This window comes from Melanerpes formicivorus, unplaced genomic scaffold, assembly GCF_026170545.1.
Source record: "Melanerpes formicivorus ecotype bairdi unplaced genomic scaffold, bMelFor1.0.p_v2 SCAF_17, whole genome shotgun sequence".
Classification (NCBI taxonomy): Eukaryota; Metazoa; Chordata; class Aves; order Piciformes; family Picidae; genus Melanerpes; species Melanerpes formicivorus.
In genome coordinates, this window is record NW_027142369.1 from 10,442,222 (window position 1) to 10,457,018 (window position 14,797).

The following is a 14,797-nucleotide window of genomic DNA, read 5'->3' on the forward strand; positions in this document are numbered from 1 at the left end:
TGCAGTTCCTCAATTAAATTTCTTTTTCAATTAATTTATCATATAATATGCCTGTTCCTGTTCAGAAAGATCTTCCTGAAGAGCAGTAATCTGCTCTTCCAGGAAATTAAGAAAAGGGCAAGGTAAAGATAGAGGCGATCTACAGAGTTTGACTCAAGCACAGACTTGTTCTTACTGAGCAAAATCACTGGAAGTAGCAGCGAAATGTTTGCACACCAGACCTCTGCAGAGACAGACATTCATGGTGTCAAGAAAAGGGAGGAAAGTGAAATGCAATGCGTATTCGGGAGCCAAAAGAGAAAGGGCATGTCTCATGCTAAACCTATCTGCTTTGGCAGTATTCCTGTAAAGATCAACAACTTGTTTTGATCACTAAATATAGCAGGAAAAAGGAATCTACTGCAAGTATCTCTCTCCTGCAGTGCTTGGTGTTCTATGCAGGCAGAAGCAAAACACGGAAGAGAGATCTGTCAAGAAAATAACAAATGAAAATTGCCAAATTTGAAGGGCAAATTACTATTTAAATGATGGGTCCTTGCCTGGCAGCTGCGAATTCATTAGCTTATCTCAAGCATGTCCAATTGAGGCTACAGCAACACAAACTAGCATGTTTCCCCTAACACACCCCCACTCTGACATGAAGTAACTACCTCTGAAAATTGTCCCCAGAGTCCTAGTCAGAGTCTTCTTTAATTGGTTTTACACTTTCTGTCCCATGTACTTCAAAGTTTGTGGGCAAAGCAGCCTTTCTCTAAGTGTTGTCTGCATGTTTGCATGACTGTGCTAGTTTTGTACACATGAAATGGATCTCTTGACAGTGTTGTCTCTTATATGCTGCAGAAGAAAACCAGTGCTTCACTCAGGCAATTCAGCAGAGCCTCTGCACTGCTACACTAAGTAAAGCAGTTTGTTTGCTGCTTAAAACAAGTAAAATGCCTTTATCTTTGCTTTCAAATATTTAGCTGCTGGGGGGGGGGGGGCAGACAAACAGCAAAAACAACAACAAACAACACAGAAACCTAAATCTCTGACTTATAGCGTAGTTTCAAGCCTGCAGAATAACTTCTTGTGTGCATTGAAAACCAGACTAAACACTGTTATTCCTACCAGAAAGGACCAAACACCCTAACTGCATAGGGACTATCCAAGAGAAAGAACTTGGTGCTAAGCAGGAACCTTCTACAATAAACTGTTCGCAGTGTACAAAACAAAAATCCAATATAGTTGCAATTGCAAAGTCAAGGACTCCAAATCAGAAGGATGCCTTGTGTAGTCCACACATTCCCCTTCTGTACATATAGGATGACAGTCTCCTCATCAGCATCCAAACCACAGAGCTTTCCAGGCTGGTTTCTTTCAGAACTGAGATTTCTTACAAGGGAGACAAAACAGGACAAATGCCTGTGAGCCCTGTGCATCTTCCTCGCTGAAAGGCACCAATACTACTAACATAAATGTTACTCATAGACAAGTCCAGTCAAGCAACAGAGAATGCACATTGCGTAAAGAGAGTTGCCACACCATTCTCTCCTGGGTCAGGCAGCCACAGCAATGCCACAGCTAAGCAGGTGAGGTAAGCTGAGAGCCACGCTGGCCACCTGAGCCAACTCCAGCCCACTGGGACATGTTTCTGTACAGTGTGCAGAGACACATCTCTCCAGCAAGGAGATGGCGTGTGACTGCCAACACCAGCTCTTGAACAGGATATGCATCGATTTCCTTATAATCCACACACTGGCTTTTGCTACAGTAAACTCCTGGACTGGCTTTTCTGGGAATCTTTGCAAGAAGAAACATGTTCAGAGTCACCTTCAAGCCTTTCAAAGATGACGTTTTCATTCACAAATTATATCTGTAAAGCCATTCCAAGTCTAACTGCAGCACTAGTAAGGCAAAACTGCTCATCAGGAATAGTGTTTGCTCATACCTGTGTTGCACAAATATCTGCTTCCTCCCCCACAGCAGCTGCTGAGCTGCTCTGGATACAGAACTACAAAGAAAATTCAGATTTTTCACTCCTCTGAAATAAAGCTGCTCTTGCTTCCCTGTTACAATAACAAGCTCTGCTTTCTCCATCCCAGGGGTATTTCATCACTGACATCCCACCCAGTTCTGCCTAACTCCATGAACAAGCCATTAGGCACTTTTTTTTCTTTTCTTTAAAAACAAACCCCAAACAACCCTAAACCTTTCAGTCTGCTAACTGCAAAACCACTTCTTACAGTCCAAGTGGCTGATAAAGCAAGATGACAATACTAGGAAATACCTGGAATTGATCTTCAATGTTTATTTTTGGAGACTGGCCTTTTTCCCAGCTCTTATTTAATAGTTTGCTCTTTCCCTCCTCTCCTCAGTTGTTCTCTCTGGTATCAAACTAATTTGTTTCAGCTCTTTGAGTTCACCCCTAAGCAGAACTTTATGAATTGAACCCTGGCTCAGACAGGACATTCTTTCTATTTCACCGCTATCATATTCTTTCTCACCTATTAAGAAAGATAGGAAAACACTCTGGTGTTTTTCTGAGATCAGAAGTGCACAGGATCCATTTAACACTTGGTATTTGCCTCTACTTCGTATCTCTGCTACACAAGCAAACTCCTTCAACAAATTCTCCCCCTACAAAATCAGCTCACTTTGCAAAGGAAGACTTTCTGCTGTAAACTTATTCACATAGCAGAAATTTTCCCCCTATCATACCTGATTTACCCATGCAGGTAAGTGTGGCCTTTTTCCAGAAGACCATGATTATTTTGTTGCCAATACACTAAATAACACAGAAGTCCTTCAAGGTGTAGCCATTTGCCACAGACAAAAAGCACATGTAGAATCACCCACACCAGCCCAGCAGATAGACAATAATTCAACTATGTGCCTGAATTATGGATTTCTGAAGATAAAAGACAGGGAACAAAAGATGAGTGACAGCCTATATAATTTTGCAAAATGTTTTCACCAACAGGAAGCTAACAGGTGCTGTACACCACGAAGCACTAGGCAGCTGGTCTTGCCCCCATGACAGAAGCAGACTGCAAGGCAGCTACGGGGAGCAATGGAAGGGGAAGGAACACACCTCTGAAAGCCTGTAGTCATCTACATTGCTTCTACCTCTGCCACTAACTTAATGTGCAGCCTTGAAAAAGCCACTTTGCAAATGCCCTTAGGCCTCTTATTTATAGCAGAGGATTGTCTGGCACGATTGGTCCAGCCATAGCTTTTCTGAATGCAATGACTGACTAGAGGAAGAGGAAGACTTTGAACTGGTCATTGCTGTCTGCTCTGCAATCTCAGGTAAAGTGCTCCAAGCACTGCCTTACACTGCACAAGGTACACAGATGCCAAGTCTGGTAGAAATTAACTCACTGGGAGCCCTCCTAGAATCTCTGCTGGGAAATGAGACACTTTGGCCAAGATTCAGCTATCCTGACACTGAACAGCTACAAGAAAGATGCCTTCATGTGCATTCATTGTTTGAACTCTGCAGAAACAGTGGAGAGAAACAGGCACTTTTAGGGTAGTTTGTCCAAAGTATTTTTAGATGTCTAATGCAATGTGGATGAATCATGGATCCAAAAGTGCTTGCTCTTCTCTACTGACTATGAAAGGAGGCTGAACAACTGTCTCTCATGCACATATCTGTGTTGTAGCTCAGCAAGATGAATCTTACCCTTTTAAATTGGAAGAAAAGAAGTAAGCAAAGAATCATCACTGTCAGTTTACACTTGAGCGTGTCTCCACCAAAGACACATTGTGCAAGCCTACTGTGCTTCCCTTCCTTGACAATACCTTCACCTAGACAGTATGCAACCGTCTGCACCAAGAGCACTGGTCTTTGCTGGAAGAGCTTCATTTAGTCATTTAACTTGAAGCTTTCATCAAATAGGCCAGCAATCAAAGCTTTATATTGTTCATGACAGCCTCCAAGAAGCAGGACATAGTATCATAGTATCAGTCAGGGTTGGAAGGGACCACAAGGATCATCTAGTTCCAGCCCCCCTGCCATGGGCAGGGATACCCCACGCTAGATCAGGCTGGACAGAGCCTCATCCAGCCTGCTCTTAAACACCTCCAGGGACGGGGCCTCGACCACCTCCCTGGACAACACATTCCAGGGTTTCACCACTCTCATGGTGAAGAACCTGCTCCTCACATCCAGCCTGAATCTCCCCACCTCCAGCTACATTCCATTCCCCCTAGTCCTATCACTACCTGAGATCCTGAGAAGTCCTTCCCCAGCCTTCCTGTAGGCCCCCTTCAGATACTGGAAGACCACAATTAGGTCACCTCGGAGCCTTCTCTTCTCCAGACTGAACAGCTCCAACTCCTTCAGTCTGTCCTCATAGGAGAGGTGCTCCAGCCCTCTGATCATCCTCGTGGCCCTTCTCTGGACATGCTCCAGCACGTCCATATCCCTCTTGTAATAGGGGCTCCAGAACTGGAGGCAGTACTCCAGGTGGGGTCTCACCAGAGCTGAGTAGAGGGGGAGGATCACCTCCCTCGACCTGCTAGCCACACTTCTGATGCAGCCGAGGATCTGATTGGCTTTGCGGGCTGCAAGTGCACACTGAGAGCTCATGTTGAGCTTCTTGTCCACCAGCACCCCCAAGTCTCTCTCCTCAGGGCTGCTTTCCAGCCAGTCACTGCCCAGCCTGTATTTGTGCCTGGGATTGCCTCGACCCAGATGCAGGACCCTGCACTTGCTCTTGTTGAACCTCATGAGGTTGGCTTGTGCCCACCTCTCCAGCCTGTCAAGGTTTGCTGCTTTGGGGGCAGCTTTCAACATTTAGGTGGTTATTAACAACAAAAAACAATCCAACACAAAACAGGTCTCACTAATGCAAACTTTACAGCCACTTTGTGGGTAGCTATACAGTGCTGGTTTGCTGGAGACCAACAAGGAATGTTCAGCAACATATTCACTCCCTTCTCTGCCTCACCCTTTCACTGCATCATCCACCAGCTTCTTGTCTTTCTCCTGGCAACCAACAAGACAAAAGATTCAGTAAGCAAAACTTTTCCTTATAAACCCCACATTTCTGCCTCCTCCCTACACTTCCACAGGAGTAATTACAAGTGCTTTGTTTTCCATCTTAATTGTCATTTCCTCCAATAGAACTTTCGGTCCAAGTCTTCAAGCTCAAATAACTAATACTATTCTTTTCTCTTCTGCCCCATCACCAGCCACAAACAGCACTGTTGCTATCAGGGCTAGCAATTCCTTAAAAAAACAACCTCTTGAGCCAATCTGTGCATCGGCATTGTGCTTGGACTTATCAGCAGGCTGCAGAAAGGTTAGAAAGCAAATATGCCTCCTAACAAGAAACCAGAGACTGAAGTTAAACCCAGAGACAGAGCTCTGCCCCATTTCCCCTCCTGCGGGCAGATAACAGCCTGTTCAGCACCAGCCCTCTTCCCCAGTACAGCTTTCTGCTCCCTTCCTGGGGCACATTTGAGCTAAATGGAAGTTTTTTCCCCATTCCCTCCATCTTCTGTCCTAGTCCTGGCTCTTTACCAACTCCACAGAAGCAATTTGCTTCATCTCTGACTGTGAAGACTGTGATTTAGGTGATATACGGAGGTTGTCTACTTTGTATCCTCCTAACGCTGGGACTTGTGTGCAAACAGTAAAGGTTGAAGGAAGTTGGCTGGTATGTGGAGACACTGTTTAGCCTTCTCATCTCCACTCTGCAATCCCTTTGCAGACAAAATGCTCCAGACATTGCCCATCCTGGCACTATCCCAAGCCCAAATAAGTTTAGCCTTCACAATGACTACTTGTTGCTGATGCCCTTCATCTTACACAGGGTGCAAGTCAGTTCAGGATGGGTAGGCAGTCGAATCCTGTGGGGTACAGACACTGTATTTTTTTTATTCATAACCAAGTAGGTATAATGTCCTGCTCCTCCAAGGGAAGCTGTATGTCTGCACCTGAGTGTGGTGAATGTAGCCTGTCCCTTAGCTGACCAATTCAGCTACACCAGCTGAAGTAGAAAACTCTCCCAAAACCAAGGCAGGTCTCAATTCCCACCACTGAGCACAGTCAGCAAAAATCAGATCAGCTTGGTCTCCCAGTGGCTAGGTGGCCATCTTTGTCACAGTTACACACACCAGCCTACCCACACCAGCCAGGGATGAAACTCAGGCAAAGTAAGGTTAGGGGAAAGGTGTATGAAATATCACCTTCTCTTTAATCACAGCTTATAGATCCAGCCCCGAAGCGTTACTCATACAGCACTCCACACATATAATCCTACCACATAAGCTGACTACTTGTTCTAACAGGCATGTTGCTAGGAATGGGTCCCTGCCATCACTGTCTACATTTCCAGCTCTTCTCCAAGGCCACATCCTCTCACACATCTAAAAGTCTTGACAGTTCAGAATAAATCACAGGAAAGCTGGAGTAAGCATGGTGGCACATACAGCTCATTCCTTCAACAGGAGAAACACAACTTCATAGGTGCTCTCCCACGCTGCCAGATCATATTGGGGGAACACTTCAGTTGTGGTAAGCAACAGATAAGAATCTCTCTGCACATACACACAAAAAGCATCTCATCTGGTAGACTTTTAAAGCCACTGTTTATTGGGCCCCAGGGAAGAAAAGGAGTTGGGTAAATAGGCTGAAAGGCACAGCTTCTCTAAGAAGAGTCTGGATCACCTCCTCACATCCCTCCACACAAACCCAGCCATTGAGGGTACAGGTCTAAAACAGAGCTGCAGTTGCTAAGAAAATGGCACTGCAAACAGATGTCAGGAGATGATTCATGGAGTAAGAGCATATCCCTGTACTACTGATAAACCAAAATGAATGAAGCTCTTTATACCTGATCTTCTGAGCTGTGCTTCTTCATGCTCTCTTGGGGATTTTTTCTTTAATTCATTTATATATTTAGGCAGTGAGGAAACTGAGCAGAGCTAAATTCACTGCTTATGGAATTAATTACTGGTAAAGGGGTTTTATATCACTTAGGATGAACTCAGTAAAAAGGCTAAACTGTGGTCCATTTTTCCCCCTGAAGCAAAACATTTTTCTCCTGCAAAAAGAAGCAACTTCACCCAAAAGCCTAACAGAATAAGTAACAAAACTCACAGTTGAAAACAGCAAAGGATCAAATAGTAAAGATTTTTTTCTTTTGTTACTTTCCCTTATGCCATAAAACTTCACGATCCAGGAGATAAGGCATTTTCAACCTATTAGATCACTAGCCAGTAATGCATGCTGCTTCTTGAATTACTTCATTGTGTCTGTGCTCAAAATCTCTGCCTGTCTAATAAATAAAAAATAGCTATCACACTATGGGACTGCCCATGTGCTACTGACACAAAGAAAGTTCTCATTTGTTTTAATGAACATTCCATCAGATTTTATTGGAGGAAAAGAAAGTATCTGTGCCCTTCTTAAACCATCATGATGATATATAGAATTCTATCAATGGCACTTAAAATACAGCTTCCTGAAGTTACTGTAAAGAACTATTTAAATTAAGGACCTAGAGTAAAAAGGCAACTATCACTCATTAAACTGGAACAGGAGGTCCATGTGTTGGAGTCTCCATCTCAGGAGTCATTCCAAACCTGCCTGGACACTGTCCCGTGCAACCTGCTCTAAGTAAACCTGCTCTGGTGGAGGTTGAACTAGATGATCTCCAGAGATCCCTTCCAACTCCTATCATTCTGTGATTACCCTTCATTAAGAGAAAAGGAGGAACAAACTTCATTTATACACTTCTGAATGTGTGTGTGTGTACAGCATGTTGCACAATGGGGGGGGGGGGGGGAGGGGCAAACCTTGCCATGCCACACATTATACAGGGTGATGCTTTAACTACAGTCACCACTGATTTTTCACTACCCCTTCACACTCCTGTATGTCACAACCCACCCCTCTCTGCTGGAGGCGGCATTAACAGTCACCATTGCTCTCCTTCCTGGAGCTGTAAAGCCACCCCAGAAGTGGCCAAAGCCCATGACTCAGCCAGGTGCTGGAGGCTACCAGTGTCCCTTCTGCAGGCACTGCATTTCAAAGAGTTATAAACAGACACACCCACAAAGCTCTGATTCGGTTAGCTTGGCCAACCGTCCCAGTAACAATCCAAGATCCTGCACATAGCACTTACATCTTTGTCTGTCTGTCCTGTGACGAGATCACCCTGAAAACTTAGATGGAGGAAAACATGGAAATAATGGGAAGAGCAAAAGAAGATAGATGGGACACAAAGCACCCTGAAAAAGGCAAGCAGAGGCATGAGGAACGCACAGTCACTGGTCGACAAACAGTGACAAACAGCTAAGAAACTCTCAAACAAACTCACTCAAAGTTTTTTTCTCTGCACATTTTGAGTAACTGAATGAGTGTGCACCTGCTCTATCTCCCAATTCCTCCAGCAGTTCTCTGGCCAAATAGAGAAGATGAACAAGTGTTTGGGGGGTCGGGGAATAACAGAACCTGGCTTCGGTCTTGGGGGTGAAAGGAGGACAGAGAGCCTTCCCTTCAAGCCACACACAGGCAGCAGCTGACACAAATCATCAACAAGTTACAGACCGAAAGCCCCACATGATACATCCCATGGGTCTCAGTAACACAGATCCGTAACAGCTCCAAGAGGAGACAAGAGGCTGCCAGGAGTCCTTGAAAGATGGGAGGGAGGGAAAGAAGGCGGGAGGGAGGATAGCATGCAAGGCAGGGAAGAGAAAGGAGCCCGTGTATAGTGGGAAGTACAGAAAGTGCGAGCTCTCAGCAGGCAGTGTTTTATCCGGGGCAGCAGCAGCAGCGACCTCGCACTGTTAATAAAACCGAAGAAGTGCCGGAACCTCCTGCAACCATTCAGCAAACTAGTTATTGCTTTTCCCTCTGCTGAGACTTCTGTCTAAATCTCTACCCACTGTCAGTTTCCAAACCTCTAACCCAAGACTTAACGACTTCCTAAGCGATAACGAGGGCACCCCTGGCAAGACGAGGAGTCGCGGGGAAATGCTGTCCACCTGCACTCCCCCACTGTGTGCTCCCTCTCCCTGGAGGCCCTCCCCACCGCCCCAAAAGGAACTGGCTCAGGCTTCCAGCCGGGAAAACTCTCCCGGCCGGACATCGGCAGGGCCCGGTGGAGGCTGGAGTTCCCACAACACGCAGCTCGGTGCTCCGTCGCGCTCCGCAGAGTGAACTCCCGCCGCTACCCCGCAGTTGTGTTTTCCCCCTTTTCTCGGCAAAAGGCTTGGTAGAGGAGGTGGACCCGGTCCGGGAGAGGGGGAGAACAGTTCTAGGACCGAGGTCTCTCCGTGCCCCCCATGCAGCTGCGTCCCACGGGGGCGCGGGCGGTGCCGAAGGTGAAGCCGGCACCGAGGGAACAAAGGCGGCAGCAGCGGCGGGGAACAAAGAGCGGCAGGTACCGCCGCGGCGGAGGAGCGGAGCGGCGCGGAGCCGGGCGGGGCTGCGGCACCGGCGGGTCGGGGCGGCGGGGCTGGGACTGGGTCGGGCCGGGCCCAACTTCCCGCGGGCGGCTCCCGGCGGGGCAGACTCACCGAGGGCGCAGTCCCGGCATCGGCAGCGGGCGCGGGTAGTGGCGGCGCCGGGGAGGGTGGGAGGAGGAGGAGGAGGAGGAGGGACCGGCCGCTCCCCGCCCCGGCCGCTGCCAGCAAGCGAGCGCGTTCCCCACCCGCCGGCAGGAAGGCGGCGCGGCCACAGCCCGGCCCGGCCGGGGCTCCTCCTCCACCAGCCGCGGCGGGAGAGCCCGGCCTGCCGGGGGTCGGGGGGGAACCTTCCTCGGGCGGAGCGGCTTCCGTCTGCCGCAGCCGGGTCTGCCCGCACAGCTTGGCACACTCCCGGCCGCTCACGGCGGGTCCCTGCCTCAGCTTCCCCCAGGTTAACGCGCAGCTGTGCGTGTGTTGTGAGATGCCCCCGCGCGAGTCGAGGGGACGGTCCCCTGCTCCTTCCAGGCATCGTTTTCGTGCTTGGGGTTTCCCAGCGTTTCCCCTCCCAGGACTAATAGGTACGGTGCTGCTCATCCCAGAGCTTGGAGACGGCCCCGCCAGGCCACAAGCTCTGTGTTTGCCCGTGGGCTTTGGATGAAGGGTTGTTCTGGAATATCTACTTGATACAAGCACAGTTTTCTAGTCTGCGAAGATCTGGGGACACAGCTGAAAGAAATAAAATACTTTTGTGGTGTCACATGTCTGTAGCATTCCCAAATCGAATGTCGAAGATCAGGGATACAAGTGGACAAAAACTGCAGACTTTTCCAGTTTCTGCACATCCTCCACAACCCTCCCCGAGCTCAGTTGTCTTTGCCTCACGCACAGATCCCAGGCACGAGCCATTTTCCCCTCTCTTCCAGGTCCAAGCTCTTTCCTCAGCCCCAGGGACAGCATCACCTGGCTTTTTGCCCAGCCAGAACACTGAAAGGATAACTGGGGGGCACTTACATGAACATGGAGCAAATTGAGTTGTTGGGGTTTTTTTAGAACTCCCAATGAGGGGGGTTGGATGAAGGACAGGAAGGAATTCCTTACATTTGTTGCATTTGATACTGGATAGCTTTTGGCTGTAAACTTCACAAAGCAAGAGGATTATGAATATTGTAATTGTGGTTTGTTTTGCTCACCCAGAGGTCGGCCAGCTATCCAAATAAAAGCGTAACTTTCTGAAGGCCACTTCCTGCCAGTGTTGACACATTGAGTTTCTCCCCAATCTGTGCTGATAAAACATCAACCAACTTCAAAAACGAAATAAGCGAAGTCTTGTGTTTGAAGGCTACAAAGTACTCACTTACTCAAGCTTCTCTTGATACCCCCAGGTGCGTCTAAACAAACTGCCAGATTTGGGGTCCTGATTTTCTGTAAGACATTTTTTCTTTTCCAAGCAAAAGTGAGCCCTGCACCTTTTTGAGTGCTATTTCAGGTATATTCTGAGAATGTGATGTCCTGCAGAAGCACCAGTCAAAGCTGGTTGCAACCTGACTGCCCTGTCTTGGCAAACATCTGCTCAGCTCATGCTGTCCTCACAACAAATCAACCAGTGAATGCTCTTTGTGTACTTTTCTACGTGTTTTATTGAGGATAAATTAGTGTTTGCATAGTGATGCTATTGTCTTTGCTACTCCATGGACACAGTTGAAGGCAATTCAGTTGTGTTGTAGTTTCCTAACTTCTGTGTTATGGCTGCTCTAACCCATGTCTTCAAAGTGTAACAAGCATTTCTGATTGATTTATTGCCAGATTTCAGTCTTGTATTTATTAAGAAAGAAGATGCAATATCAAAGCCAAGCTCTATTACTTCAAGTCCCTTCTTGATACTTTTACACACACCATCAAATTCAGCAGAAAAAGTCCCTTGTAGTCCTCACCTTTTGTGCCTTGGAGAACACAAGCTTGCATTGTTGCTCCATGCTCATCTTGCTGGCTAATCACAGAGCTCTTCATCTGAGCATACACAGCACTGCAGGCACCTGCCAGACTTTGTCAAACTCAAGCACCCAAGGTGCTTGTTTTCACTCAGTTTATGCACTTCCTAACTAGAACGTACAACACTGTGTAATACTAACACTAAATGGTATTATTGGACAGGCATAATGTGAGTAATTAAATAGTAATACCATTTAAAAAATGTGGGAGACCCAAGGGTAGCATTAAGTTATATATGCCTATTTTGTATCCACCTGACTGTTGATTACTCAGTACAGCTTGACACTGAAAAAAAACTTTCATCTCTCTTTTTATACACAGCTAGGAACTGCTAAAACCCTGTCTTGGACTCATGCTTTGATGGGTGTATGGGTGCTGCCAGAGAGGCTAGCAAGTAACTGCTATGGATCGATCTTTGTGGAAGGTGAACATCCAGAAGCTGTGTGAGTAGGTCTCTTACCTAGTGCTCATGGGTGTCCAGAATGAGCTGCCTGGATGGATGTACAGGACACTGGGGAAAAGACCTGCAGAGCAGTACTTCAGGCTACAACCAGCAATGGTGAAGGTAACTACGGTGGGGATGAGATGCCCTCACAATTCCGGTGTGCCTCCTGAATGAGTGTGTGAACAGTTCAGTGTGTCTTGCCCCAGTCTCCCCACACTACCCCAAACAGCAAACTTACAGAGCTGGGTGCTGCATCATATGTCTTGTACAAAACATTCAGATATTTTGCACTTGTATGTTGCATGTGGATAAACAGCATGAGCTCCACGGTAGGACACTCCTTCTATAATTCAGAATTTGTACAACTGGGTTCCAGCAACGGAGGAAGATCAAATGTCCCAAGTCCACTGGATAGAGTGTTAACTCTGAAGAATAATGATGGCTGCATAAACTGAGTTTGTTTGAATAGTCCAAGTCATGTTTGCTCTGTAGTCTGTCAGAACAAACCTTTGGCCTGGTGGCCTTCTTCCCCAGAGTGCAAGCCCTGTGCCATGCAGGCACAGTGTGAGTGCTGGAGATGGGAGACATTAAAATCATCCCAGAAGAATACTACTTTGTTTTCAGCTGGTTTGCTCCCCTGATTTAATTGCAGTATGGACAAACAAAGAGGTATGTCGACTGAGAGGGCAGCAGGATCCAGTACAGAGATGGGAACACACAGCACAAACCAGAGCTGGGAACAGGATGATACAGCAAGAGAACAAGGGATCAAGACCATGCCAGAAATGTCAACTTCAGTGCTCAGCCGCTCTCTACTGACCCCATCCATCACAGGAAAGAGAAGGACTGGGAAAAGGAAGGGAGGGATGAGAGTAGAAACTCACCTTTGGATTTTCCTGCCTTCCACCTTGCTGGCACAGCAACACTGAAGAAATAAGGCTACAGTTTTGCAGACATCATTTTGGGTGGCAGAGCTTTGACGGAGGGGTCTGGTTACACTCCCTCCGTTGTGCTGGTGCAGCTCTTTGTACTGTTGTGTTGTCAAACAGACCAGGAGAGTGCCTTAAAAAAGCAGCACCTCCTCATTGGTTATTTTTACCTGGCTCAGTTCCCAAGCATGATTCACCTCATTTCTACCAAGGTGCAACTGGAGGAAGAGCATTGGAGTGGTAAGGTATGGCCAGACGCAGGGGATCTGGGGTCTGCCTAAATCCACATTGCCCCTCAAAAAATGTCCATGGCTCAAACCTTCAGGGAGAGTTTTTCTTCAGCAATCATGGGTAACTTGTTTGTCAGAATTAGGAAGATCAAAAAAGAGGAAAGAAAGGTTGAAACTGTGTAGGCACGCGCAGTATTTGCATACTATTTTCCTCTGCAAAACATAAAAGGAAATCTGATTGCAATCATGTTAAAAATGTTTCCTTTTCTCCTCCCATTTAATCTGAACATTTATGTATGACACGGTCCTCAGTGTGTAAGACAGCAATCTAGCAGACCACTTAGGCATGGACGCTCTAACACCTGACTGTTTCGCTGAAGTCAGTGGAAATATTGCGATGGTTAAGTTGCACATGCTTAAATGCTTTGTTAGGTCACCAGCTAATTCAAGGACAGAGAAGCACAGCTTTAAAGAGGAAAGCAGGTTAGTAACACTGAAGTCACGGCAAATCTGTAGGAAATCTCCTGGAATAAGTTCATAATTAATAAAGCTATACTTCTCAAAGTAAATATCCTCACATTTTCTCCAGTTCCCTTGTTACCTTGTTTTTCCTGTGAATTATGGTTCATAGCTAAAGAGAAAACAAACTGAAGACTTCTACTCTTAGAAATTAGTGCCTGAACCTTATAGCAGCATCCAGGAGCCTGCAGCATGCACTTAGATCTTGCTATACTGCACTGCCTGAGTGAGGTGTTTCAAGAGGGTAGTTGTCTTAAAGTAACCAATGTTGAACATGCCGTTTATTGTGGACTCCAAAATTTTTCAAAGCAGAGGAACTGGACTCACTCATACAGAAACACAGCCCAGCTTAGTCTCCTGAGCACAGGAACCTGCAAACTGAACTGAGCAGGGCTCATTTTGCTCCAGTTATAATGCAGGTGTTGTGCATCAATGCAGGTTTCCAGTCTGTGTTTTCCATTCTCCCAAAGTGTACCAGCTTCTTAGCTCCAAATAAGGTGAGTTTATTACAGAGAGATGTATCTTAAGGTTCCACCCTGAAATTAAAATTCAGAGCTGAGCACCCCCTGTCCTTAATACCAGCTGAGTGGAGTCAGGTGGATCACAGGTTTTTACTGAAGTACCTCTGGCATGTTCAAGTCCTGCTTCATCTGCTTAAATGCCTTTTGGGATCCCACTTGAAGCACTGCATTCCTGATGGACTTAGTGAGCTTAGGAGACTGTGTTGGGAGTCTTACTCCAGATAAGACTAGGTCAAGGTCTCAATGCTCTCTAAAACCTTGACCTGATCATATTAGTAAACACAGGCAAGGTTTTGGACTCAGAATTCCCTTATCTTAACCCAAAATTTTATCCAGCTGTGTTTTTTTTTTCTTTTACTTACATTAGTTCATCTAATAAAAAATATTACCTATTCTGTCCTTAGACTATCGCAGCACTTGTGCTGCAGTGTATTTGTACAAACACTGTAATAAGCCTGCTACCAAGACCACACTGATCCTATTCAGTAACCTATTCAGTATTCCTATGGTTGGAAGAGACCTCAAAGATCATCGAGTCCAACCTGTCACCACAGACCTCATGACTAGAGTAGGGAGGACACTACTGCCCACTGCAGGCTTGAACTCATCCTATCAGCTTTACCCTCATGCTCCATGCTGTCCCCACAGTACATGGCCTCCCACCAGCAGTTTGGCATCTCAGTTGTGGCTCTCTGTTTCAGAAGCTGAGTGAGAGAAACCTGTCATGAAATGCCGTGTTCATCAGACTATAGCAGAAGC

The 14,797-nt window shown here is 46.5% G+C and overlaps 1 protein-coding gene and 1 long non-coding RNA gene across 5 annotated transcripts in view; one reads left to right on the top strand and one right to left on the bottom strand.

The window, feature by feature from the left end:
• LOC137446378 (nesprin-2-like) overlaps positions 1-9,580 on the bottom strand; it is a 190,285-nt gene extending 180,705 nt beyond the window's left edge. For all 4 annotated transcript variants that reach the window (XM_068148919.1, XM_068148917.1, XM_068148916.1 and 1 more), the window contains exon 1: positions 9,517-9,580. The gene's annotated coding sequence lies outside the window, so the exon portion shown is untranslated. The remainder of the gene's footprint in view (positions 1-9,516) is intronic.
• On the top strand, positions 9,047-13,516 carry LOC137446379 (uncharacterized). Its single transcript, XR_010988636.1, has 3 exons — positions 9,047-9,380; positions 11,716-11,959; positions 12,492-13,516. It is a non-coding gene; the product is annotated as an uncharacterized lncRNA (long non-coding RNA).
• Positions 13,517-14,797: the final 1,281 nt, after the last annotated feature.